Source organism: Meriones unguiculatus, chromosome 15, assembly GCF_030254825.1.
Source record: "Meriones unguiculatus strain TT.TT164.6M chromosome 15, Bangor_MerUng_6.1, whole genome shotgun sequence".
Classification (NCBI taxonomy): Eukaryota; Metazoa; Chordata; class Mammalia; order Rodentia; family Muridae; genus Meriones; species Meriones unguiculatus.
Genome location: NC_083362.1, coordinates 58,904,212 through 58,929,687, shown reverse-complemented (window position 1 = coordinate 58,929,687; position 25,476 = coordinate 58,904,212). Strand labels below are relative to the sequence as shown.

At 42.1% G+C, this 25,476-nt stretch overlaps 1 long non-coding RNA gene across 1 annotated transcript; it reads left to right on the top strand.

Annotated features, from left to right (window-relative positions):
• On the top strand, nt 1-24,866 carry LOC132647983 (uncharacterized). Its single transcript, XR_009586307.1, has 3 exons — nt 1-85; nt 5,132-5,263; nt 22,475-24,866. It is a non-coding gene; the product is annotated as an uncharacterized LOC132647983 (long non-coding RNA).
• The last annotated feature ends 610 nt before the right edge of the window (nt 24,867-25,476 follow it).

The window sequence follows — 25,476 nt, the reverse complement described above, 5'->3', positions numbered from 1 at the left end:
CTGTGGTGCAACAGACCTCAAAACTTCCTTGTCCTGTCTATCAGAGACCTTGCTCCCAATTACCAACAATCTGTCCCAGCCTCTGGTAAGTACCATTCTGCTCTTTTCTAGGAATACAACCATTCTAGATTCTTCATATAAATGAAATCATAGAGTTTTTTATTCTTGTTTATGTCTCACTTATTACGATTGGTATAGTAGAGGTTATCCCAGCACTTGGGAGGTGGAGGCAGATTCATCCATGTTGTTGATAGGAATCATCCTGTAGATGAGCTAATACAAGACAAGTTAAAGTATATACAGTCAGGTTTCCTGGGAGCAGTTCTCAGCAGGTTTGCTGGCCCCAAAGAAAGGGTCTAAGAAGTCACCATTCATGGGGAGACAGAAAACTGTGTGCACACAGAGAGATGGAGAGAGATGAAACACACGAAAAAGAGAGAGGGGAAACCCAAAAGGTATATAGTGAAGAACCTCTTGGGGAGGAGAACCCCCACCCCCACCCCGCTCCTGGGCTGGAGAGTTCAGGGTAGAGGTCATGCCAGCTACTCCCTGAAGTAGGTGGGGAGAGATGCTGAGAGAACCCTGAGGACAGGTTGGCCTTGGTTCAAAAGGCACCTCAGCTTCTTGTCCTGAAGCCCAACCGTCATTACAAAAGACAAACTTTCCTTCCTTTCAAAGACTGAATAATGTCCAGGGGGTAGCAAATACCACCTTTGTTTTTCACCCATTAAGCCACTGCTGGATACTTAGATTGCATCTGTATTTTGCCTGTTGTGATTACTTCTGCAGTGTATATAGGAATATATATCCCTTCAATACTCATTTGAGTTCCTTTGGGTATGTCCCCGGGGGGGGGGGGAATCTGAATCAACATTGCCCGGTCTCTTTTCCAATGTTCATTGTTGTTCCTGAGGGAGCTTCATCCTGTTTTCTTTGACTCTACTAATTTACCCCCACAACTAACATACAGAAGGGTTTTCTTTCCTCTACTCCCTTGTTAAGTAAGCCGCTATTCCCTCCTTCTGATAGAAGCAATTCTAGCTTCCCTTTCTGCTCTGACAAAGTATCCTGATGAGCAGCTTAGGGAAGAAAGGGTCTTCAGTCCATCATACTGGGAAGTCACAGCAGCAAGAGCTCTAGGGAGCTGGTCACATCACATCACATCGGATAGGGAAAAGAGGAGTCAAATGCATGAGTCCTGTGCTCAGCTTGAGCTCTCCTTTTCACCATCCAGCGTCCAGCCCATTAAATGGTGCAAGGCACATTCAGGGAAGGTCTTCTCATCTCACGTATCACAATTAAGAAAATTCCTCGCAAACATTCCCATAGCGTTCCACCCCCCCTGCCCAATTTAGACTGTTCTTCATCGAGACTCCTTGACAGCAAAAACTGACCATCCTGATGTGATTTTTACTTGTTGTTTTTGGTGTTCATAATTCACTCTTCCATTTATCACAGCTTAGAAAAAGCCACAAAGACAGTCTTTATTATGAGGGACTGTGTACATCTCAACATTAATGGAATACCTCGCTCACACTTATCTGCTTTGTCATCCATATCTGTCTTGGCACCCTGCTCCTTCATGTTCCTGGTGCCATCATCGCCTCTCACAACTGTTCCAGCTTTGCCTCCTCTGCAGCTCTGCCTTCCTTTGCCCATCCTGAGGTGGATGCTGCTGGCCTCTGCATTCCTTCCGGAGACGCTGCTCCCGTTACTGCACTTTCACTAGTCTGTTTTCTCTGCCCCTTGGCTGTCTCCATCTTCTTGACAAAATGATGTTCATAAGCCACAACGTGGAGCTGATTTTCTGCTCCATCCAGTCGTTGCTAAGCACAGGGAACGTTGAAATTTCTTATCTTGATTTATACGGTCCTGGTTGCTCTTTGAGTAACAGGCTGTTTTTGTCAATGGATGTTTGTTCAGAGGCTGAACAGATGAATCACAAATCTGAGCCTCCAACTTTGAACTTTCCCTTGGGTTTTACATTTAAGACCCAGAGCTTACTAAACATCCCATTACTTAGCTTTCAGATTCCTCAAACCTATAGTTCCCCAAACTGATACCAAGGCAACAACATCACTGTTTTGTTTGTTTGTTTGTTATACCATACTGCCCGAATGAGCACCATTAGAAACCTGACCACTGCTCTTCATGCCTGCTTAGTCTTTACCTTGCTGAGCTACACTGACTCACTCCCAATCTCTCCTTCCATCTGTCCACGTCTCGCTGGCACCTTAACCTGCAAACCCTTGTCTTCTTTAATCTAACTTGTCTGATCGTCCCCAGCTGATCACCTTAATGCCAGTCTTGCTTGCTCTGAACTTTGTATCCCCCACCCTGCCATCAAAGGGATCCATCTAAAACCTTTTTAATTTCTTCCACTTAAAACTCTTCTGTGGGTTTTTGATAATAGAATAATTTATAAGTTCTGTTGTAGAATATAAAAGTCATCATGTCTGACCTGATTATTTTCCATTAATCTAAACTCTCCTATTCTCTGTATCAAAGTCCAATACTACAGAATTTGTGATTATCTAAATCCATTTAGCTATTTCATGGCTTAGAATAGATATTCATAGGGCTGGAGAAATGCCATTAAAGGCTAGGCTCACAACCAAAAATGTAAGAATAGATGTTCATGACAATCCCCACTGATGGCCAGACTTCTATCCCTTTTTCATCCATTGAGCAGGATATAATTTTATTCTCCAAGAGAGGCATCAGGCCTCAGCTCCACCAGGAAAGCTCTCTTGGCTAGGGACTCTATATTCACTGTGACCCAGTAGAGAGAGTGATCAGTGTTCAGTCTGTTCAGGAGTTTAGCCTACAAGAATCTAAGCGTTGCAGCTAAGCAGCGAACTAATCTCACTGTGCCTTAGAAAGTGCTCAATAAATGTTAGCTGTGGCGTCCATTGTCTCTAGCAGTCTGTTTCCTCCTTGTAAATGCTCATCTCACCCCATCTCGGGAGTCTCTGGGAAGACTTTCGGATGTGTCTGGTCTTCACTAATCCCTTTAAAGTCTGATAAAAGAAGGATCTGAGTGAGGAAGCCCCAGGGATTACTCCTTTCTCATCCTTGCTAAGTTTCTCATGCTTAGCTGAGTTTCCTGAGGGTGCGACAGGGGCACTGGGGACTCATTCCTCCTGTTGTTTCGCTTTTCTGTCTCCTGTGTGTTTCTCCAGACCCACCAAAAAACAACAAACAAACAAACAAACAAAATAAATAGGTTGCTATTGTCTATATTCAGTATGAGGTGAACTTGGAGTTCATCTGAATTATAGCTATATGGGAGGGCTATGTCCCTCTTTTTCCTCCTTGGTGGCTGACACCTGTCCATCTCAGAACAGGAAGATCTGGGAAGTTACAGTAGTTTGCTATATGACTGAGTCTATGATCAGAAAGGGGATAGTCCTATGCCTCAAATTAGTCACTAAATAAGACTGTGTTGACAAGTCCTGGCCTGCAGAAAAAAAAAAAAAAAAAAAGACATGAATTTCTCATGATTGGGGGATTTTAAATCAGTTTGGTAGCCGGTTAGTACACCAGTCAATTTTGCCTTTTTCTCTATGACACCATCTACAGAACTGTGTATTGAAAATGGCTTCATTTTCACCAGTCTTTTGTATTTATTATCATCTTATTTCCATCAAGGGGAAAATCAATGCAAATACTTTTCCGAAACTCCAAGACTTTTAATATGAAAGACGGAAAATAACCACCAATGATGACTGCTTTTCTACTGCTACATATAATAGTTTTGTTATTTATACTAAAACCACAGTGAACTTTCAAAATGTTTTAACTAACTCAAGACTCATGGGAAAAAGGAAAAAAAAAAAAAACAACAACACACTCTTCAATTTAAAGTGGCAATTCCTTGTTTTCAGTCAGTATGTTTCTCCCGAGATGTCACAAGGCTCTTACTCAGTGGTTGCGTGGGCAGCTTGGGTCATAGGGCAGGGTCCCTCCCACATCAGGAAAAGCAAGCCCATTATTTTTGGCTCTGTGTCTAAGAATATGGATCTTCATGATCTCAGCACAAGGAAAACACTTTTCACTTAATGGTAGCTACACACATTGCCCTTGTTTCACTCAAGACCGCTCTGACTAGCCTGGTGTGGGCCTGCTCTTTTCCCGTATAGCTAGCTAGCCTATGAGGGCTGAGATGGAGGGGTGGCTAGGGATGTAAGTAGGGAGTGATTACATCGCCACAGAAACAAATCTGGTTATCACGACTTTATAAAGTCCTGGGAAGCGGGTCCACATGACGTCAGTGTGGAACTCACCACAGATGCACCTGACACCAGAGCCCCTGTCAGTTTCCTCTACGAAAATTCAACACATACTTCTCTAACTTGTGTTGGTTCGTTCATTCTGACAAAGATCCAAGACTTGATGTGTAACAAAGAAACTTGTTTCTGGATCAGGGCTTTGAAACCTGAACCAATCAAAATACAGCCAATTCATCTTCATCAGTGTATTAGAAAAGAAAAGAAATAAAATAAAGTAAAGAGGCAATCCAACTTGTGGCTGACCCACTCAAATCTATCAGATTCTACTCTTACTGAGAAGGACCAAAAGATGATTCAAAGTTCATTAGACTTGTCAGTTCACACTCAACTTTTGCATGGATACAAAAATGTGTGGGGCTGGTGAGATGGCTCAGTGGCTTGCTCTCAAGCCAAAGGCCCTGAATTCAATTCTAGGACTGACATGGTAGAAGAAAAGAACTGACTCATAGGTTGTCAGGCTTGTGGCAAGCCCTTTACCTACTAAGCCATTTCAATGGCCCTTCACTGATTTTTAAATATTTAGGGTGTGTACACGTAAAGGGCCATTACTTAAGGTTTATAAATCGGTTTGGAATGTGTTTATCAGGGGCCTCTTAGACATGATAATGTCTGGTATCTTTGCCATAGCTGCCTGTGTAGGAATCAGGGCTGGCTGCCTGCTGAACATTTCCGCTGTGCTGTCCATCTGACAAGGGAAAGCTGGAACTGGTTCTTGATCTCTCCTGACATTGTCCAGGAGGCTCTGGAGATAGCCAGAAGGCCTTTTATCAAAACTGAGCCTTATCTTCCACCCACAAATAACATGACTGATCACTATCTGAATTCTTTTTCTTCCAAAGAGAGAAGAGACTGGAAGGAAAGGGGCAGGAGATAAGGAACCTGTAAGGACAGCGACTCTTATCTTGATGATCTTCTGTAGCAAGGAGGATGCCCACTAGACTAGAAGACATCTTGGATATTTGTCAAATAGAGTAAGTAGAAGCCAGGGAGATGGCTCAACTGATAGAGTTCTTGCTACAAAGTCTTGAGGATCCGAATTGATCCACAGCACAGAGTGAAATGCTGGGTGTGGCAGTGCAGGTGTGTAATCAGTCCTCATACCAGGGTTGTGGAGACACATGGATCCCTGGAGCTTTCTGGCTAGCTGGCTTGCTGAGCTGGAGAGCCTCAGGTTTGGATAGAAAACTGCCTCAATGAATAAGTGAATGAGAAAGGCATCTGATGTCAACCTCTGGCCTCCATACACAGGCATATATACATGGACATGCACACAACCACACTAACATCTTTACAACGATACTGGGAGGAGTGAACTGATCTTTTGAAATTATTCTAAGTGCAGAAAGGTTAATGGAAGAATTGGAACTTGAACCTAAGTCTTCATTTTCACTATGTTAAATGATAAAGTAAAAATTTCTCTCTGTACAAAAATCCAAGTTATTTCAAGAGACCTTCAGTCAATTTCTTTTTCTTCCTTCTTTCCTTTCTCCCTCTCTCTTTCCCTTCCCCCTCCCTTCCTCCCTTCCTCCTTCCCTCCCTCCCTCCCTGCCCCTCCCTCCTTTCCCTCCCTCCCTCCCTCCCTCCCTCCCTCCCTCCCTCCCTCCCTCCCTCCCTTCCTACCTTCCTTCCTTCCTTCCTTCCTTCCTTCCTTTCTTCTCTGTTTCTCTCATCTTTCTCTTCCAGATATTTTTTCTTTCTCTGTTGCTATATAGCTTGAGTGATCTCTAGGAGGAAATTTAAAGGCAGTTTATCAATCTGTCAGTGCACAGCTGAATACAAGTTTAAGCTCTGCTAGAAACCATAGAAGGCAGCCAGCTCCACTTCCTACCCAGTAAGGAGGCAGAGGTATTTTCACAGTGCCTGACTCACAGCAAGTGGTTAGTAAATATTAGTTTCCTTCAGCACAGGAAGCTATGGCAAGCTGTGGTCGCAGCCTTGGCCAGAATTCCTTCACGAACTACATTATAATTTTATGAGATATTCTATTCTAATGATAATAAGTTCTTCCCCAATACATAAACATTATGAAATAGTGGACTTCAAGGATTTTGTTGTATTCAGTGCTATATTCCTTAAGAAGCCATAGCAGAAACCTAAGGCAGGAGCCTGGAGGGAGTGCTTGGAGCAGGGACCAGGGAAGAACACTGCTTCCTAACCCAGTTTTCCTGACCTACTCAACTACCGTTCTTATACAGCTCAGGCCCACCTGCCCAGGGATAGTGCTACCCACAGCGGACTGGGCCTTGCTGTGTCAATGAGCTATGGAGAAAGTCCCCTCCACCAGACACCTCCAGAGGCCAATTGATGGGAAGCCTATTTTAGTTACTTTTCTGTTGCAGTGATAAAATTACCATGGCCAGGGCAACTTAAGAAAGAGTTTATTTTGGCCGATGGTTTCAGAGGGTGAGTCCATAGTGTCAAGGAAGCGTAGCAAGCGTGGTGGTAAGAGCAGGGTACTCATATCAGGAAGCAGAGAGAGCTGCTGGAGGTGGTGCCAAGCTCTAAGCTCTCAAAGCCTATCCCCAGGGACATATTTCCTCCTACACATCCACAAACAGGACCAAAAAGCAGGGACCAAATGTTTAAACATCTGAGACATTTCTCATTAAGCCACCACAAGCCAATTATTCAGTTGAGATTCCCTCATCCCAACTGATGCTAACTATGACACTATCAGAAGCAGCAGTTGCTCTAGAGATGGATTAAAATTTGGAGGAAAAGCTGATGTCTCAGTCTAGCAGGTGACCCCTGGGGGAGTCATTTGAAGTCATGTGACACTGTAGTAGTTATTATTCTCTGTAGTAGTAAATTATTCTCGAGCTATGGCCCGAAAATTCTCTGATGGTGTCCACAGTCCAGGGGAAGGAATTGGATGAACATATCTGGATGGAATTTACACATAGTTCCAAGGGAGGCTGTTCAGTTTTGCATCCCATTAAACACATTTTGAATCTGTATTTGTCTCTCTTCCTCTCTTGTTCTTCCTACACTGACCAGCCACACTCCACAGATTTATAACCAATTGATTTAATCTCTGCATTATGAAATGATACAAACAAAATCAAGCCATCAAGGGATCCAGAAGATGAAAATTGAAATGAAAAAAAATATAAATATATATTTCAGCATATATATGAAATATATATGAATATTTATATATGTGTATTTATATATGAATATATATATGAAAAAATATATATATATTTCAGTAGGTCTTTTGCCCAGATGGGCTAAATGCTTTGGGCAGCTGACTCTTAATTAAGAAGATAAAATAAGGAAATTAAAAAAAAAATTACTCAACTACCATAATTGTTGTTTCTTACAACCTTTATAGGGCCTCAGAGAACCCCGTATCACATAACACCCACCCACCAGGTTTCCTAACCAAGAAAGGAAAGTGTGTTTCTCAAAGAAGTGTGCTCCAAGCCCACCCTCACCTGGACAGCCAACCATTTGTTGTATATTCCTTGGTGTTTGATGATCAGTGTTGCAGTCATGATGACTGAAATGGTGCCCTGTCCTGTTTTCAAAGTCATTTTTAAGCCACTTTGAAAACTCTTAACTTGTGGCTTTGCCTCACTCTGAGTCCAAATTTCACAATCCTTTAATGAAGCAAGCCCTGTGGGACTCTCTGTGTTGTCTTAAACCTCAGGAAACCACAGCCTTGCACATCTTTTCCAGTTGCCCCCCTTACCCCACCATGGCCATGTCCTGTGTTGTCTGGCCTCTTTTCGGCTTGGCATTTGATGGGGTTCTGGAGCTGAAAACCCACCGCATCAGCTCTGCCAAGTTCAGGTCTCCTCTGACACCTTGTAACACCCTCCTTCTCATCCCTGCTATTAAGCTTTAAGCACTCCGGTCCTTTTCAAGTAATCAAAGCAGTATTGTAAAAACCTATTTAAATCCCCAAAGAGCTCTGAAACAATCATTTCACTTTTCTGTCTACTTCAATGGGTATTTTATGTGAATTGTGAACTTGGGAAACATAAAAGAGAAAAATTAAAAAGAAATATGTACATTCTGTAAGAATCAGTAAGAAAACCATGAACAACATTTTCGAGAGTAAACCATGAATGTGGAATGTATTTAGCCAGTTTGATGCAGTCTTTCCATTTTCTTTATGATCTGCTCATATAAGGATGGCTGAACATTTATTTAAACTTTAGAAAGATCTTCACATTACTTAAACGCTTCACTATTTTACTCTAGACTTGTTCAGCCAACTTAGAAAGCTACTTAGTTATATTAAAAGTGTCTTTTAACAGATACCAACAGTCATTTCTTTGAGAAGCATCACTTTCTAAATATTTTCTTGGTATTTAATGTTTGTGGCGTTATTTATCCACTATATGAGGTAAAGTTAGAAATGTACAGATTATTTTCACTAATATTCAGTTATGATAAAAAAAAATCCAGTAGGCCAAATTCTGGTAGCTGAGAACAGAGCTTATATATACGAGGCAGCACAGTTCCCATGTAGCTAAGGCTGGCCTTGAACGTCTAATTCTCCTGTCTCAGACTTCTGAGTGCTTGGGTGACAGGTGTGTCCATGTAATTGTTTTTGAGAACACCGGGCGAATACATAATGCCGTGAAAGGAGAACTAGACTGAATTCCTGGTGACTGAGTCTATGTGATTCCGGAAAGGTCACACAATGGGCTTTGGTAAGGTCAAGAAGTCAAACTAAAACCTCATTTAGATCGTGTGGGGTGAGGTGGTGCACACACGTCATACCAGCACTCAGGAAGCTGAGGCAGGGAGATCACATTTGCAATGACGGCCTGCTATATAGAAAGCTTTAGGCCAGCCTGGGCTACATGAGACCCTGCCTCAAACAAATTCACTCATATAATTTCCCTTTTTAAAATACATGCATTAAAGATTTAAGTTTACAAATATGCTAACCAACTGAGTGAACTTAATTTTTATTAATACCTTTTCATTTTTAATTAAATAGCAATTACGTACGTTTAAGATGTACAACACACACACTGCACTGATAAAGTTAATTAACTTATTCTTCACCCCATGGGTGTGTGAGCGTGTTTGTGTGTATGTGCTGAAGTCATCTGAAGTCTACTTTTTTTTTTGGCAATTTTTATCTTTTTTGTTTCCTGGCAACTTTCAAGTATATAGTACATCATTATTGATAACTGTCTTGGTGTGTAAAACAGAGCTGTAGCACTTATTCCTCTTTCATCTTTTCCCCTTTGACTTTCTGTCCTCCCTTCTGTCCCTGGTTTTGGTAGCTACCTTCCACTCCCTCCTTTCTTCATCTTCCTTTTCTCTGCATCTTCACTCCTGCTTCTTTCTCTCAGTGACATCCATTCTAACCGGTATAGAGTGCTGTTGCGTGGTGGTCTCGTCTGTGTCTCCTGATGAAGTGCTGAACTCTTTCACATAGCTAATGGACATTTAGCATGTCTGCTTTTGAGAAGTGTCTCTTTAGGTTTGTTCAGGACAGATGAGTTTGAAGGGTCACATATACTTAAATACTTGTTTTCTCTCGTTTACATATCCTTTCTATGAACTGATTGTGTGTGTCTCATAATCTCATTCCTCTTCTTAATTCTGACCTGATTAGGTAAATAGCAAACCCTTATATAATAATAACAACAATAATAAAATAACAATAATAACAATAAATATTCAGTTTTCACAGTTTATGAAAATAGATTTTAAGTCATAGAATGAACAACAGGTTGCATGTGACAATCTTTTGTCTATTAAGAAAACTACCTGTTCTTAACTCAAATTATCTCTGTCTTCCTGTTGACTCTTACTGAGCTGCTAAATATACTTCATCTCTGTTTCCAAAGTAATGCAGCACACAAATCTGTAGGAGTCTGTGATCTCTCTCAAATTCTCCCCATCTCTGAACATTTTTTCTAAATTTTTAATTTGAATGGTGATGTGTTTCTGTGAAGAAAGGAAGTAGTCATGACAACCATCTCTCTCTCTCTTATACACACACACACAGAGGAAATCTAGATGTCACCAAAGAAAAATTATGAGAATGTTGAGAAGCCAGAGAGATATTCCACAGAAAGCCAAAATATCATAAGGGGAGCATAGAAAACCTCAGACATTCCAGAAGTTTCATATGACACCAATGAGTTATGTATTATTATTTAGGCTAACCATCTGTTATTTTGATTAATTAAGTTTTTCTTGGCAGTGCTGTTGACATTCTGTATTTCAAATAAATGTCCAACTCCTACCCTTCCTCTTTTGAAAAACACTTGCAATTTCACGTAGACGTTGAGTCACTGGATAGAAGGATAAGGAGAGGAGAGGAAGCTGCAACAGCAGGGATCCAAAGTTGACCCATGGGTCAGCAAAAGACCCAAGGCAGCACATCAGTGCTGTGCCAGGCATGAGGGTGACTTTTGGCTGCACACTGGCCTCTTCCCCAGCAGACTCTGCAGCTTGCAGCTTTCAGGGGTTAATAAGTGAAGCTATAGATTTTTCTTAAGTCACACAGTCACTTGGCTGGATCCTGTTGGGAGGAGAAAAGGGCACAAGATAAACAGGTCTCTTGGTCAATTATTAGTAATATAATCCTCTTACAATGGAGTCAGCTTAAACAAGTTTAGGATTAAAAAAGAAATGGTACTACCACGACAAAGGTTATGCAAGAGGAAGAGAGGGAAGGAGGGAGGGAGAGAAAGAGAGAGGAGCAAAGACTTAGAGAACTGAAACTACCTTGGGCTAACTTAGGTTGGAGTGGAACAGTGGCGTTAGACATCTTTATAAAATGTCCAAGGGAGAGGAAATAGAGCACACACAGATGGTATGAAGAGGAAAGGGGGTCACAAGACAGGCTCTTGCCATTGTCCTGTTTGCCTGCCAGAAGCTGGTGGTGAGATGTGGTTGTTGAAGACAATACACACGTTGATCACAGCACAGGAAGAAATCAAGTTGATAATACTAATGAAGTTTTTCCCTGCTGGCTAGCTCTCGTCGTTCTGGAAGGCTGCTTGGGGAAAAAAGTCATCAATAGCATTACTCAGCTGTGGGTTATAAGAATGACCTAGGGCGGGAAGACACTGGGTGTCATGGTGGTGCAGCCTTTGGATTGAATTGAAGGCCCTTGCCATAGGAGAAAGCACATGCTTGGTACTGAAAAAGCTTGCCAAGAACCTGTGGTTGGAGAGTTCACAGGCCCTAGGGGTAAACCTACTACTGTTATTTTGCTAAATGGACACAGTGTTTAAACTGCCCTTTAAATTCTTATCTCCTGACCTCATGAGAGAAGTTTCTTTGTAACATGGGTGGTGCTTAATGTTGAAACTCAGAACTGGCCAAAGCACAGAAAATAAGTGTCATGGACTACATAATCACAAGTGGAAAACCTCTATCACAGCCCTGCTCAAAGGCTTAGGGACCATCAAGGAAGAGGGGGAAAAGATTACAGGAGCCAGAGGTTGGGGTAGGACTGGAGTATAAGGATGTTTTCTGGGCATCACAGGACTTCTGCACACATTAAATCACAGCAGCTATGGTTGCACGCACACAGCCTGCACAAGATCAAGCTGGTCAACATTCTATCGCGGAGGGCAGGGTGGAGTTCATGAGTCCCTACCCTGAGTTGAGGAGCTATGGGCAATTAGTCAACAGCTTTAGGGGAAGGGAAAGTCAGTTTTCTTTAGGATTGAGGCTCCCGGTAGATCAACCACTCCCCAGTAAATAACCCCACATGCAGAAGCATGTGGACAACAAAAATGGCGTCTGTGGGTTATGAAAGAAGAAAGAAAGAATCAAAGAAAGAAAGAAAGAAAGAAAGAAAGAAAGAAAGAAAGAAAGAAAGAAAGAAAGAAAGAAAGACTTGGGCTGTGATGGCATGTGCCTTTAGTCCCAGCACATCAGAGGCAGAGTAGAGGAGGTCTCGACCTCCAAGTTTAAGACCAGCTTGGTCTACAGAGCCAGTTCCAGGACAGCCAGAGCCACACAGAGAAACTTTGTGTCAAAAAACCAAAAGCAAAAAAAAAAAAAAAAGAGACACGAAGTTAGTTTTGGTTAAATGGAGGTGAGGTGAATGTAGGAGGATGTTAGGAGAGGAGTTGGGAGTGAATACGGTCAAAATACATTGAATAAAATTCTCAAAAAAATCTGGGTGGTGGTGGTCCTTTCCTTTAATCCCAGCACTCAGGAGATAGAGGCAGATTCATCTCTGAGTTCCAGGCCAGCCTGGTCTACAGAGTGCATTCCAGGACAGTCAAGCCTGCACTGAGAAACCCTGTCTTGAAAAACAAACAGTAACAACAAAAAACATTCTTCCTCCGACAATTAGAAATAGCCTTCCTCAAGATCCAGCAATACCTCTGCTAAGCATATATCCAAAAGACGCTCAAGCATACAACAAGGACATTTGCTCAGCCACGTTTGTAGCAGCTTTATTTGTAAGAGCCAGAATCTGGACACAACCCAGATGCCCCTTAAGTTGAGGAATGGATACAGAAATTGTGATACATCTACACAATGGAATATTACTCAGCAATAAAAACAAGGAAATCATGAAATTTGCAGGCAAATGGTGGGAACTGGAAAAGATCATCCTAAGTGAGGTATCCCAGAAGCAGAAAGACACACAGGGTATATACTCACCCATAAGTGGATATTAGATATATAATATAGGATAAACATACTAAAATCTGTACACCTAAGGAAGCTAATCAAGAAGGAGGACTCTGGCTCAATCCCTGTTTGGAAAGGCAAAGAGGATGGACATCAGAAGAGGGATAAAACAGGGAACAGGACAGGACAGGAGCCTACCATAGAGGGCATCTGAAAGACTCTACCTAGAGGTGTATCAGAGCAGATGCTGAGACTTATAGCCAAACTTTGGGCAGAGTGCAGGGAATCTTATGAAAGAAGGGGGAGATAGTAAGACCTGGAGAGGACAGGGGTTCTACAAGGAGAGCAATAGCACTAAAAAATCTGGGCCCAGGGGTCTTTTCTGAGAATGATACTCCAACCAAGGACCATTCATGGAGATAACCTAGAACCCCTGCACAGATATAGCCCATGGCAGCTCAGTGTCCAAGTGGGTTCCATAGTAATGGGAACAGGGACTGTCTCTGACATGAGTTGATTGGCCTACTCTTTGATCACCTCCCCCTGGGGGGCGGGGAGCAGCCTTACCAGGCCACAGAGGAGGACACTGCAACCACTCCTGATGAGCCCTGATAGACTAGGGTCAGAAGAAAAGGGAGGAGGACCTCCCCTATCAGTGGACTTAGGAAGGAACATGGGTGCAGAAGGGGGAAGGAGGGTGGGATTGGGATGGGAGGAGGGAGGGAGCTACAGGGGGGATACAAAGTGAATAAGCTGTAATTAATAAAAATTAAAAAGAAAAGAAAAAAGAATACAGATATTTATTTTTAAAAAACTACAAATCTAAGCAATGATCACAGACAAAATATTGCCAAGATGATTTAATACATCGCTAAGTTTGGGAACTATAGATACAGAATTAAGACTAGCTATTTGCTTTGTGTAAACATGTGTGTTTGTATACCTGTGTGTGCATGGGTACACACCCGTAAGAGTGCATGTTTTGAGGCCAGAAATCAGCTTTGGGTATTTCCTCCATCCCTGTCCTTGCTTTCTGAGATAGGGTTTCTCACTGTGCTTAGAGCTACCCATTTGGACTAGCCTGGTTGGCCAGTGAGCCTCAGATGCTCCTGTCTCTGTTGGTAACAGGCAGGTGCTACCCACCTGGTTGTTCTGTAGTGTCAGGGAACTGAATTCAGATCCTCAGGCTTTTGCCCTTGGCATTATTATAACCACTGAGCTGTTTTCCCAGCACTTGTTACTTTTGTTTCCTCTTCATTTTACCATAATCATTAAAGTGTAGGATTTTACACAAGTTGACTGCTCTGTGCCAATATTCTTTTAGTTACTTTTTTAAACCTATTTCACAAACAACAGACCATAATAGCTTTGTCAATTTAGATCATTACTTTTTAAAAGGAGATGCCAAGAAATAACCTCATGCTTCACCGTCTTCTATTCCTATCAAAACACATGAAGGGTTTGTTTGCTTGTTTGTTTGTTTGTTTGTTTGTTTTCCTTCAAATGAATTTAGCATTCAGAGCAATGAAACCCCTCATTGTGGATGGACAAATACCACAAAGATAATAAAAACTGCACTAATGCCATGGGTAAACGAACCAACTAACTTGAAATGTAGCTTAATTACTTCCTCCACGAATCGTGCTTCCAAGTGCTAATGCAGACTGGTAACATTTGAAATGAAAAGATAAGAAACGTTTTCTTAAATTTTACAAATAGGACAAGACGCCTGCTCTCAAGGCTTCCTAGTTAACATTGTTTAGACGTTGTGAGTCATCACCGTAAGGCAAGAGAACCAGTTACACACAGGAAGGAATAAACCTGCCAGTATTCATAGATTCACAGACGATAAATTTGACAGTCTGTAAGGATTGGCTGACAGCTCCCGCCTCCTCCCACTTCTCCTCCTCAGCACAACAGCACAAACCTTAACAAAACACAGAGTCCATTGTCTTCTATGGTATTAACAAACACTGAAAAAGAAAACTGACTTTTTTCAAATTTTGCATCTACAATAGTCACCAAAGCCTGTAGGTGTAGCTCGGTGGTAGAGCATTTGCCTACATGCGTGAAGCCCTGGGCTTAAACTTCCGAACATCAAAAACAAATAAACAAGAACAAACATAGGAAAAGCTTACCTAAATTTGGCTAGAAGTTCTGTTTAAGGGCAGGTGTGGGGGCTGGGTGTGTAGCTCAGCAGAAGAACATGTCTCTTGATACAATGGACTCAGTCTCCAGCACTGGAAACCAAATGAGAAGCCACAAAGACCTCAGCGCAGGAAAAGAAAAAAGAAAATTGCAGGAATCACAGTATTATAAGGTTGCTGTGGTTACAAAATCTATAAAAACTCAATTAAAAAAAATCCCATATAGACTATCTGATGACCCAACTTTAAAATACACACAAAATAACAGAAGTACAAAACAACTCAGGCCAGTTTGGAAGGAAAGTATACTAGAAAGACTTCTCACATGAAAACTTACTATGAGGTTTTAGTAAATGAAATTATGTGGTAATGTCAAAGTGGGCACGGGGGACATTTGTCAGTAGAACAGGGAGAGAAATACATGACAGGAAGTGACGTTGCTAATTGGTGGGAAAGCACATACTGTTCAATGCAAGTTACCAGGATAACTGACTGTTTTTAAGGAAGCAAGTAACCTCAAATCCCTAGTGTTCATAGAAGTCCATTACGAGTAGATTAAATGTTAATATGACCTCAAAGAAGGGAGGTTTGATGGATGCTCATTGAGTTACGCTCATATATGCTGCTGTTCTTTAGAAGGACCATACACAAGCATGCTCAAAGAAGCAGGCCTGGTGGCAAAGCATCCTGGGAGTTAGCGGTAGGAAGCTCACAGGAATGGTTTCAGTGGGGAGGTGGGCTGGCTGTAAATGACTAAAATTTATTACGTAAGTGTATGAAACTGTCAAACAATAAAAAAATATAATTGAAAACAAAACAAAACAAAACAAAACAAAATATACCAATCAACTCAACTCACCAGCAACCAGAGAGATACGAGGTAGACACTTTGTATTTGTTAGATTGGTAGAAATTCTAAGGAACAGAATTTCTTATCCACTTGGAATGACCTGGATTGGTTCAGCTTTGGAATGAAATCTGGGTCCTCCACCCAGGAGACTAATACACATTCTGTATGGTTAAGCAACCTCATTCTATGTATGCTATAGTACAGCTTCTCCCATGTCTGCAATATGATCTATGCATGTATGTATGTATGTATGTATCTATCCATCCATCCATGTATGTATGTATGTATGTATGTATGTATGTATGTATCTATCTATCTATCTATCTATCTATCTATCTATCTATCTATCCATATGTCCATCCATCCAAATGGATATCTATAACAGGAAAAAGTTGGGCTCTTAACAAGATACAGTTATGTAGCAGTTAAAATTAATAAATTACAGCAGCAGTTTTTAGTCCATGAGGTAGGGAATGATTTTTGTCTCCTTCAAAAGGGCCAATGTGTCTAGACTTGGATATTTTTGGTTGTCAAATTGTGGGGTTATTCATATTACTGGAAGGTAATGGGTGTGAGCCAAAGCTATATTAAATATTAGAAGACATAAGGTACATAACACAACAGTTATCTGTCCCCAGTGCCAACAACACTAAATGGGGCTGATGAACACAGCTCCAGCCACCATCCAATATGTAAAAGTAAAGATAATTTATCAGTTGCTGTGGGACAAATTGTGCTTGTGAGGCTAGATTTTAGACATTTTTACTTATCTAAACTCCATTATTTATTTTTAAAATCATATTTATTTGCTTCTTTGTTGCGGAGGAGAGTAGACATGCTCATGCCACGCTGAAGGTCAAAGGACAATTGGCCAGGGTTGGGTCTCTTCTTCTGCTACGGGACTGAGCGTAGGTTGCCAGGCTCGGAGGCAAGTGACTTTATCCACTGAGCCATCTTGCCAGCCCCAAAACATTTCCTTTCAAATGTTGTAGGTTTGGGATCTTACTGCTTTACTTGGAGCAAAATACTGGTTCCCTCTGAGGCTCCCATTTTGACTTGTGGGTTTAACTTCCAAATATTCAAGAATTTTATATGTTTCTTTCTGTTTTATTTCTTAAAACTGTGTGGTTAGAGAATATGCTTTAAATGATTTAAAACATTTTAAATGTTTTTGAGATTGAGGTTGTGGTTTATCTTAATGAATAGTCCATGAATAAAAATATGTGTTTCTTGCTGTGGGCTAGCAGGCTTGGTAAACGTGATGTAGGTCAATTTGGTAGCTCGTGATGGGTCTTCTTATTGCAAAGTTTATGCACATTTATCCTATTGATTTCTGAGAGACACACACTGCTTCCCTCATGCATGCCTCAAGTATGTCCATTTCTCTTTGTAGATGTAGATTTTTGTTGTTGTTTTATATACTTTGAAGATTTATTACCAAGTTTACAATACTGTTATGTCTTCTGGTGAACTGACTATTTTATCATTAAATGTTTCCTATTACTCTTATCTTTGGACACGCATGTGTGTGTGTGGTAGTGTGTGTGTGTTTGTCCTTTTGGAGGTTTGTTGAGGTTCTTCTATCTGTGAATGTATACCTTTTACTATATTGGGAAAGGTTTTGTGTTTGTTCCCTGGCCTTTTTTTGAAGCAGTGTCCCACAATGTGGCTTAAGCTGGCCTTGAACTCACAATCCTTCTGTCTCTCTCCTCATTCTTCCAAGTGCCAGGATTGACAGGCGTGTACCACCGTGCCCAGCTATATTAGGAAAAAAATTTCCTCATTATTTTTAATTATTTTCTGCACTAGTCCCCTTTCTTTTCTAAGTAAGTGTATATAAATTTATCATTTATGTCATCAGAATGTATATATTAATTATTTTTGTGACCATACTTACTTTTTAAAGTACCACCCCATTCTCAGATAATTTTTATAAGTCTGTTAATCTCTATGGCTGTATATGCTACCACAGAGTCTACTCCTGAATCCTCATTATTCCCCCGAGCCTGCACAATCAACTCTTTCAGAGCTGTGGCTCCCTAGTTCTAACTTTTTCACTTGCTTCTTAGTTTCTCTGCTGTAAATTGAATATACCTGTATATTTCCTCAACATTCATATTTCCAGTACAAGGAATAGTTAGGGCAGATGCTTGAAGCCTTCATTTAAAGTTTCTAATTCCAAATCATGGGTTTGAAGATTTAAAAGACATTCCTCCCTTCCTCCACCCTCCCCCTCCCTCCCTCTTCTTCCCTCTCTCAGGCTGAAGGTCAAACTCAGAGCTCTTGAGCATTCAGAGCAAAAGCCCCACGATTGAGCTGCACCCTCAGCCCCTGCAATGTAGTTTCTTGTTGCCGATTCTCCTTTTTGCTGCTTCTCTGGTCTTTTTTTTTTTTGACAGCTGTTATTCGGAAAACATTTAATTGTGAGGCTCTTAGACATTCTGGAATTAGCCATGTCCAGTAAAATTGCATAATGGTTGGGATTACCATACATGGCCCCCATCTTACCCTCTGTTGTGTTTGCTCATCTGTGTTCTCACACTGGGAAGGCCACAGTGAAGAGTCAGCTATTCATCGGAAGAGGGAGAAAACAGGGAACAGGACAGGAGCCTACCACAGAGGGACTCTGAAAGACTCTATCCTGCACAGTATCAAAGCCAGGGCTAAAGCTCATAGCCAAACTTTGGGCAGAGTGCAGGGAATCTTATGAAAGAAGGGGGAGATAGAAAGACCTAGAGAGGACAGGAGCTCTACAAGGAGAGCAACAGCACCAAAAAATCTGAGCCCAGAGGTTTTTTCTGAGACTGAGACTCCAACCAAGGACCATTCATGGAGATAACCTAGAACCCCTGCACAGATGTAGACCATGACTGCTCAGTGTCCAATTGGGCACCCTAGTAGGGGGAACAGGGACTGTCTCTGACATGAACTCAGTGGCCTGCTCTTTGATCACCTCCCTCTGAGGGGGGAGCAGCCTTACCGGGCCACAGAAGAAGACAATGCAGCCACACCTGATGAGACCTGATAGACTAGGATCAGAAGGAAGAAGAGGAGGACCTCCCTCATCAGTGGACTTGGGGAGGGACATGGGTAGAGAAGGGGGAGGAGGATGAGATTGGGAGGGGAGGAGGGAGGGAGCTACAGGAGGGATACAAAGTGAATAAACTGTAATTAATAAAAATTAAAAAAATTAAAAAAAGAAAGCTGGACACTATTTCAGCATCTTATTGATAAATAGAATCACTTCAGTGACTTCACTAGGGTGTCACATTACTAGATGACTGTTGAGCTCCTATTGTCCTCAAGACCTGTCCTCCCAGACTTCAGTAACTGACAGGTGACCTAGACAACCCTTACTGAGAACATTTCACCATTAACACTAATAACTCAAAAGACAGGTAATACATTTTGCTGTGTTCCTCTGGTAATACCTCCCTGGTTACCAAACTCTCAGAATAAATGTGTGAGCAAGTTCTGGTTGTGGAGACTGATGACTTGTTCAGACAATGTGAGCCCTGTGGGAGGTGAGTCTTCAAAAACTCCCCCCCTCCTCCCCCCTCCCCCCGCCCCCGCCACCACAAGAACCTGGCCTGTGATATGATTGAAAATGCAGCTGGTGATCAATCCCAAGTCCCCATAGAAACCTTAGGACAAATTCAAAGTGATTTGTCATCTCTTCACGTTGCCAGGGTAGACGAGACTTGGACCCAAGAAAACGTGAGTGTAGCCGTACTTACAATAAGTAAGGCTGGGATCCCAACTTCGGTGCTGCGAGGTAGCACTAGGGTACAGATAACAGACAATTTAGCCTCCAAAGCTAATTTTTTGCAGTTGAATGCAGCTTCAGTTATCTTATTTTAATGACCCCACTCAAAACATTTCTATTTGGTTCCCTCCCCATGGGTGGGATGTGACATGCAAGCAAAGAAGGTTCAGAACCGAAAAGACTGAGAGGGTCCTCTTGAAGAAGAAACTCCCTGAAATGCTTTACAGCCACTCTCCTGGATGTCTCACGAGAAAGCCCCTCCTGAGCGAAGGGGAGGAGGACCTCCCTTATCAGTGGACTCGGGGAGGGGCAAGGGTGAGGAAGAAGGAGGGAGGGAGGGAGCTACAGGGGGGATACAAAGTGAGTAAATGTGATTAATAAAAATAAAAATAAAATTAAAAAAATCTCAAGATATACCAATTAAAAATAATAATAATAAAAAAAGAAAGCCCCTCCTGTAACAGTAGAATGAGCAGCTCCTTTGATGGAGCCAGTGCTTTCAAGGGGAGGGAGTCAGTGGTTCCTTTTCTCCAGGTCCAGAACGGGAAATTCATAGTGTATCACACCAGCTCCACGCAGCCAGCCTCAGCCAGGTGTAGTAGCACATGCCTGTAATCCCAGCACTCAGGAGGCAGAAGCAGGTGGATCTCTGTGAGTTTGAAGCCACCTGGTCTACAAAGCCAGTCCAGGACAGCCAGGGCTACACAGGAAGACCCTGTCTCAAACAAACAAACAAACAACAACAACAACAAACAAACAAACAAAGAAGCCAGCCTCATGACCACTTATTCCAACTCTATTCCAGAATATAGCCAATGCACTGACTATTCAAGGAAAACAGGGACCAGAGCGGGCTTTGCCTCTCATTCCTAAACTTGCTAAGACTGGGTGAGTGACCAGAGCTGAGGAGGAAGCCTTGAGCAGAACCTTGTGCCTAAGGTGCTGTTTTGGTAACAATGACCAGGAAGTGAAAGACAAACTACGTGCAGACTTTATTCAACCTCCCTTTTGTACTGAACAGATGACTTTTCTTTCTGGATACGCCTTCCTTCCCCCAGTTTATTACTTTATCACTGGCTGAGTGGGTAGAACCAAGCTGGGGCTCATTCTTTCAGTGCGGTGGTTTGTACGACTTCGTTCTGTCTTCACTCTCCTTGCCCACTCAGGCTCGCTTCAGGCATGGCTGCTTGCCCAGTACCTCCGTAGTCGCACGTAGCTTGGAATGGAGCACCATTCCATTTTCTCGGTATTGACCACACACGCCCCGTCACTGCTTCCCAGTCCCCTAAGGAAGAACAGGCAGAATGGACTGGGAAAGTGTAAGCTCGGGGTAAGAAACCTAATACCCTGTCAGTTTATATTTCCAGCGGGCAGCATGCTTTATGTTAACCAGCTAGTAGAAAATGGCAGAGAAACAAACGCGCAAAAAAAAAAAAAAAAAAAAAATTCCTCCTAATTTTTCACTCCTGCTCTCTTTATGATCAAAACTTATTATCCTGTTGTGGCTGACTCATGCAGGGTTCCCGAGGAATTAATAACTTGTTTCAGACCCTCTTATATTTTCTGGCAAGTTCTTTGTCAGATTTTGCTGCCCCTGTTAAGGCATTAATCTGAAGTGTCATCTGCTTACGTTAGCAACTGTCTGTGGAATCTTGTCACTGCTTAGAGGGAAAAAAAAAAAAAAAAACACAAGAAGAAAAAAAAAACATATTGCTTTCACCCCCTAACTTCTTTCTGTATTGCTAGTGCTAAGACAGCTTGTAGCATAAGTTGGCCGTTAGGAGGAAATTGCATTGAGACCAGATTTCATTATCATTAAATAAAAAATGCCATTGGGGAAATCATGGTGTCTTTAGAAGGGCATCATTGACTCCTCTCCAGCCTTCCCTTTCAAAGCCAAGCTCTCCCTCCCCACATCCATATCGTGTGTGAAAACAGCTGCTTTTCCTCCTAACACAACCACGTTTGTGCCAGGTACAGAAATCCCTGAGAGACAGTACTGTGTGTGTGGAATCACTGCACTGAGTCTGCCCCGAACATTTATCCCAAGAGGCTGTGGATAGGGGTGGCTGTAGTGGGCTATTTCTTCAAGTTCCCTCATTGGACAACAGAGCACCTCAGGCACAAGTTTCTGCTCAAGTCTCCCTCCTCAGTTCCGGTCTCTCACCCAATCCTAGCAGGAGGCAAGGCCAGCTCTGGTCCTTGTTTTTCCTTTATTAGTTGCTACGTTGGCTGCATTCTGGAATAGAGTCAGAACAAGTGGTCATGAGGCTCCCAATCCATGATTAGAAGCATTTTCCTCTCTCAGGATGTGACAGTTAAGGGCATGGCTCCTGTGGCCCGTAGTGCTTCTTTCCATGGGTTCTTCATCACCTTCCAAAGGTCTTCATTTCACTCCTTCATTGCTCCGGTGCTATGGGGGAACTGTATGAGGGGGAAACACCAGAGGGAAAAACACCTTTTGGGTGCAGAAATCAGAGAATTTCATCATTCTGCACATCCTTTTTAGGCCTACAGCTTGGAAAGTCGCTTAGCAGGGAAAGGATTGCAAATTTCTGGAGATTGAATTTCCAAATGTGATTTGAAAGTCTAATACAGAAATAACCTGACATCAGCATCACATCCACTACAGGAAGGCTGTCAGGAAGGAGAACACTGAGTCAGAAACGCTCTCTTTAAACGTACTTCTCTGTAACCAGTCACCAGAATTGGCAGTGACTTCTCGTGCAATGTAACATTTTTCGTTTCACCTTTAATTTCTAAAATTGTTTTGTAAAGTAATGTCACTTGCGGTGAAAGTAGGCGGCTGCCGTAGAACTAAATGCCCTCTGTTTCCTTTCAGGGGCCTGGGAATACAATCACCTATGAAGGCTGGGCCTGGTTCTCCCGGACTATGGAGAACTATTACAAAGATGAGTTCCCACCGAGCCGGCAAATCTTGCATCTCTGGCAACCGGGCGATGCTCAAGCTGAGAGATATCATCAGGAGTTCACACGTTTGCAATAGCCTTTGTCTGGTTACCATTTAAATCTCTAGTTTCTTTCCAATGCCAGTGGGTCAGACTGCCCTGGTGAACAATGACAGTTAGGTCTAGGAACGCTCTTCCCTCTCCTAACTCTCCCCAGTTATACACTTTGTCTCTCCCTGTCAAGTTACTTAAGCTGAAACACAGTCTTTTGTGGGACACGGTGCCTTCTAAAATGAGCCTCGGTCATTGGCTCCTCCTGGCTTCCTCCATGCTCTGATGGAAAAGCTTTTAAGCTTAGTTCCCAGTGTTTTCTTCTCCTCCTGGAAACTTTCATCGTTGAATTGGGAAAAGATTCAGAAGCAAGCGATGGTGGAACCTTATGCAAAGAGGGAAATGTAAAAGGTGAAGGTGAGGAGGATAACTCTGAGAGTGAAAACTGACCTATGCAGTATTAACTCAGCTGTGTGTCTCATTCACTCAGACACCTTTGGCACTTTCATTAAGTGAGGGAAAAAAAAAAGTCAGGGTCAGCATTTTTGTTCATCCTGTCCGGACTTTCCTGGCCTAGACATATTTCCATTATCAGCCTTTCAGGCTGTCAGAAAATCCCTAGAACATTTACATTTTAGGATGCCTTCCCTTTTCTTTTAAATGTAATGTCCAAAATAGTGCTGTCAGACTGTGAGAATTTCTGTCGGAATGCAAATGCATCACGGGGAAGAAGGTACCAGCCTGTATCAGATTGCATCAACTGATTTACAGGGTTCCAAGAGGAAGGGATGAAGGAAAAGTCACCTCTGAGGGACATTTGAGGACCCTTTGATAATGTAGTCATGTTATGGCTGGCCATTTAAGAAAGATGGGAACAAATACAGGTCATATTTAGTAGGAGAAAGAAGGGAAGGAGGATACCCCCAAGGAGCTGACTTACACATCTTGGTGAAAGGATGTTTTATTGGTGGGTAGATATGTGAATAGATAGGTACCTTAAATAACTGAGCATTTCTGAACATGAAAATGGAGACTTAAAAATGCCGACATAGTTTGTTAAATTGATTCTGTTTTTATTGTAAGTTACGAATGGGCAGAGAGGGCCCGTTTGCCTTTTGGCCCAGTGAATTGTGTGTAAACTGACCCGCAGAGACACAAAGGGTGACTGCTCTATGGCCCTGGCTGATAAATTGAGAGATCAAAGTCTGCTTTTCCATTCACACTTGAAAACCCCATTAGTGAGTACAGAGAACTTTACAGTTTGTAAATGTTAAGTTCACTTATATGAAGCAGTCATAACATTTAGCTATTATTTATAAAACTGCTAATGGGATAAGACACATCTGACAATGCCCGTGGTTGGCTGCCATTTTAACCCAAAAACGACAGGGTTTCCACCATTTTTATTGTTACAGTTGATCTGCAAAGACAAAAGGGAGGTGAAATGAAAGATCCATTTTCACATGTGGCTCTCTGGTTTGGTGGGGAAGAGTGTTGAAAGTCTCGGCTAAGGTACAATTTGGAGTGAGGTTCAATGTGGCAATGCCTTCCTACCCCTTGATGGCAGCGATGGTGGTTTTGGTGGCAGATTAGCTGATGGATATTGGCCTACGGACAGAGTGACTGCTGCACAAGTGAGTGTGGCACTAGGAAATACTGAACAGGTAGAGAAAGAGAAGAAATGTCCTTCGATGGCAGGACTGACAGAGTCTCCAAATAATATTAATCCATAAACTAAGAACAATTTTCCTACCCAAACCAATGTAATATTGCAGTTTAGGTCATTTGTGTCTGTCTGTGTGTGCAGAGGCCAGAAGTCAGCCTCACGTACTGTTCCGCAGCTGCCATCCACCAGACAGTGTCTGTCACAGGGACCAGGGATTTGACAGCTAGGCGAGGCTGGCTGGTCAGCTAGACCCAGGGACTCACCTATCATCTCCTCCCCAGAGATGGGCTTACAGATGCCAACCTCCTGTTCTCACCTGATTTTCACATGTGTACTGCTGGAGATCAAACTCAGGTCCTCAAGCATTTTATGGACTGAACTATCTCTGTATCCACAGTTACTCATCATCGTCCTCACCACCACCATCATCATTTAACAATGGTAGTTCCGGGGCTGGAGAGATGGCTCAGTGGTTAAGAGTGCTGTCTGCTCTTCCAAAGGACCTGGGTTCAATTCCCAGCACCCACATGGCAACTCACAACTGTTTGTAACTCCAGTTCTAAGGGATTTGAAATCCTCATACCAATGCACATAAAATAAAAAATAAATTATTTAAAAAAAGGTAGATCTTCTGCATTTGAAACTGTTGTGAAATAGCAATGTTTTAGAGGACTTTTAAAGGCCAGAACACTGTTGGTTACAAGAAATATTTCCTTTGTTAAAGGCATGCCATTTTAGCTTGTAGGAAAAATTTTAATGAATTCCATTCAACAGACATAAGATGTATTGAACTGAAAAGTCTCACTATTGTCTTCATGTTAGAAGGAACCCTAACTACCAGGTAAAAGATGTTGCAATGGTTAATCTCATTTGACCAGACAACAGAACCAACATATAAGTCAAAATCAATTTGAGGTCTCATTTCTTTCTTCTAGTAACGTGTGACTTTCACTTTTTTTGAAATGTCAAAATTCAAATACCTTTCACCACTTATTTTGTTATTATCATCACACCACCCAAAACTCACTTAGAGACGAAGTCAATCAACCTTTAACTTTAATAGCAAGAATTAAGCAAAGTAGGTAAGCAGCATTTCTTGGGGCTCAATATTTTCAAGTGCTTTTCACAGCTCCTTAGTGTCTGCTTCCAATAATAAACACGGAGCCAAGTTCCCGCTCTCTCTACTGTGTGAACTATTAGTCACTCACTTAGCCATTC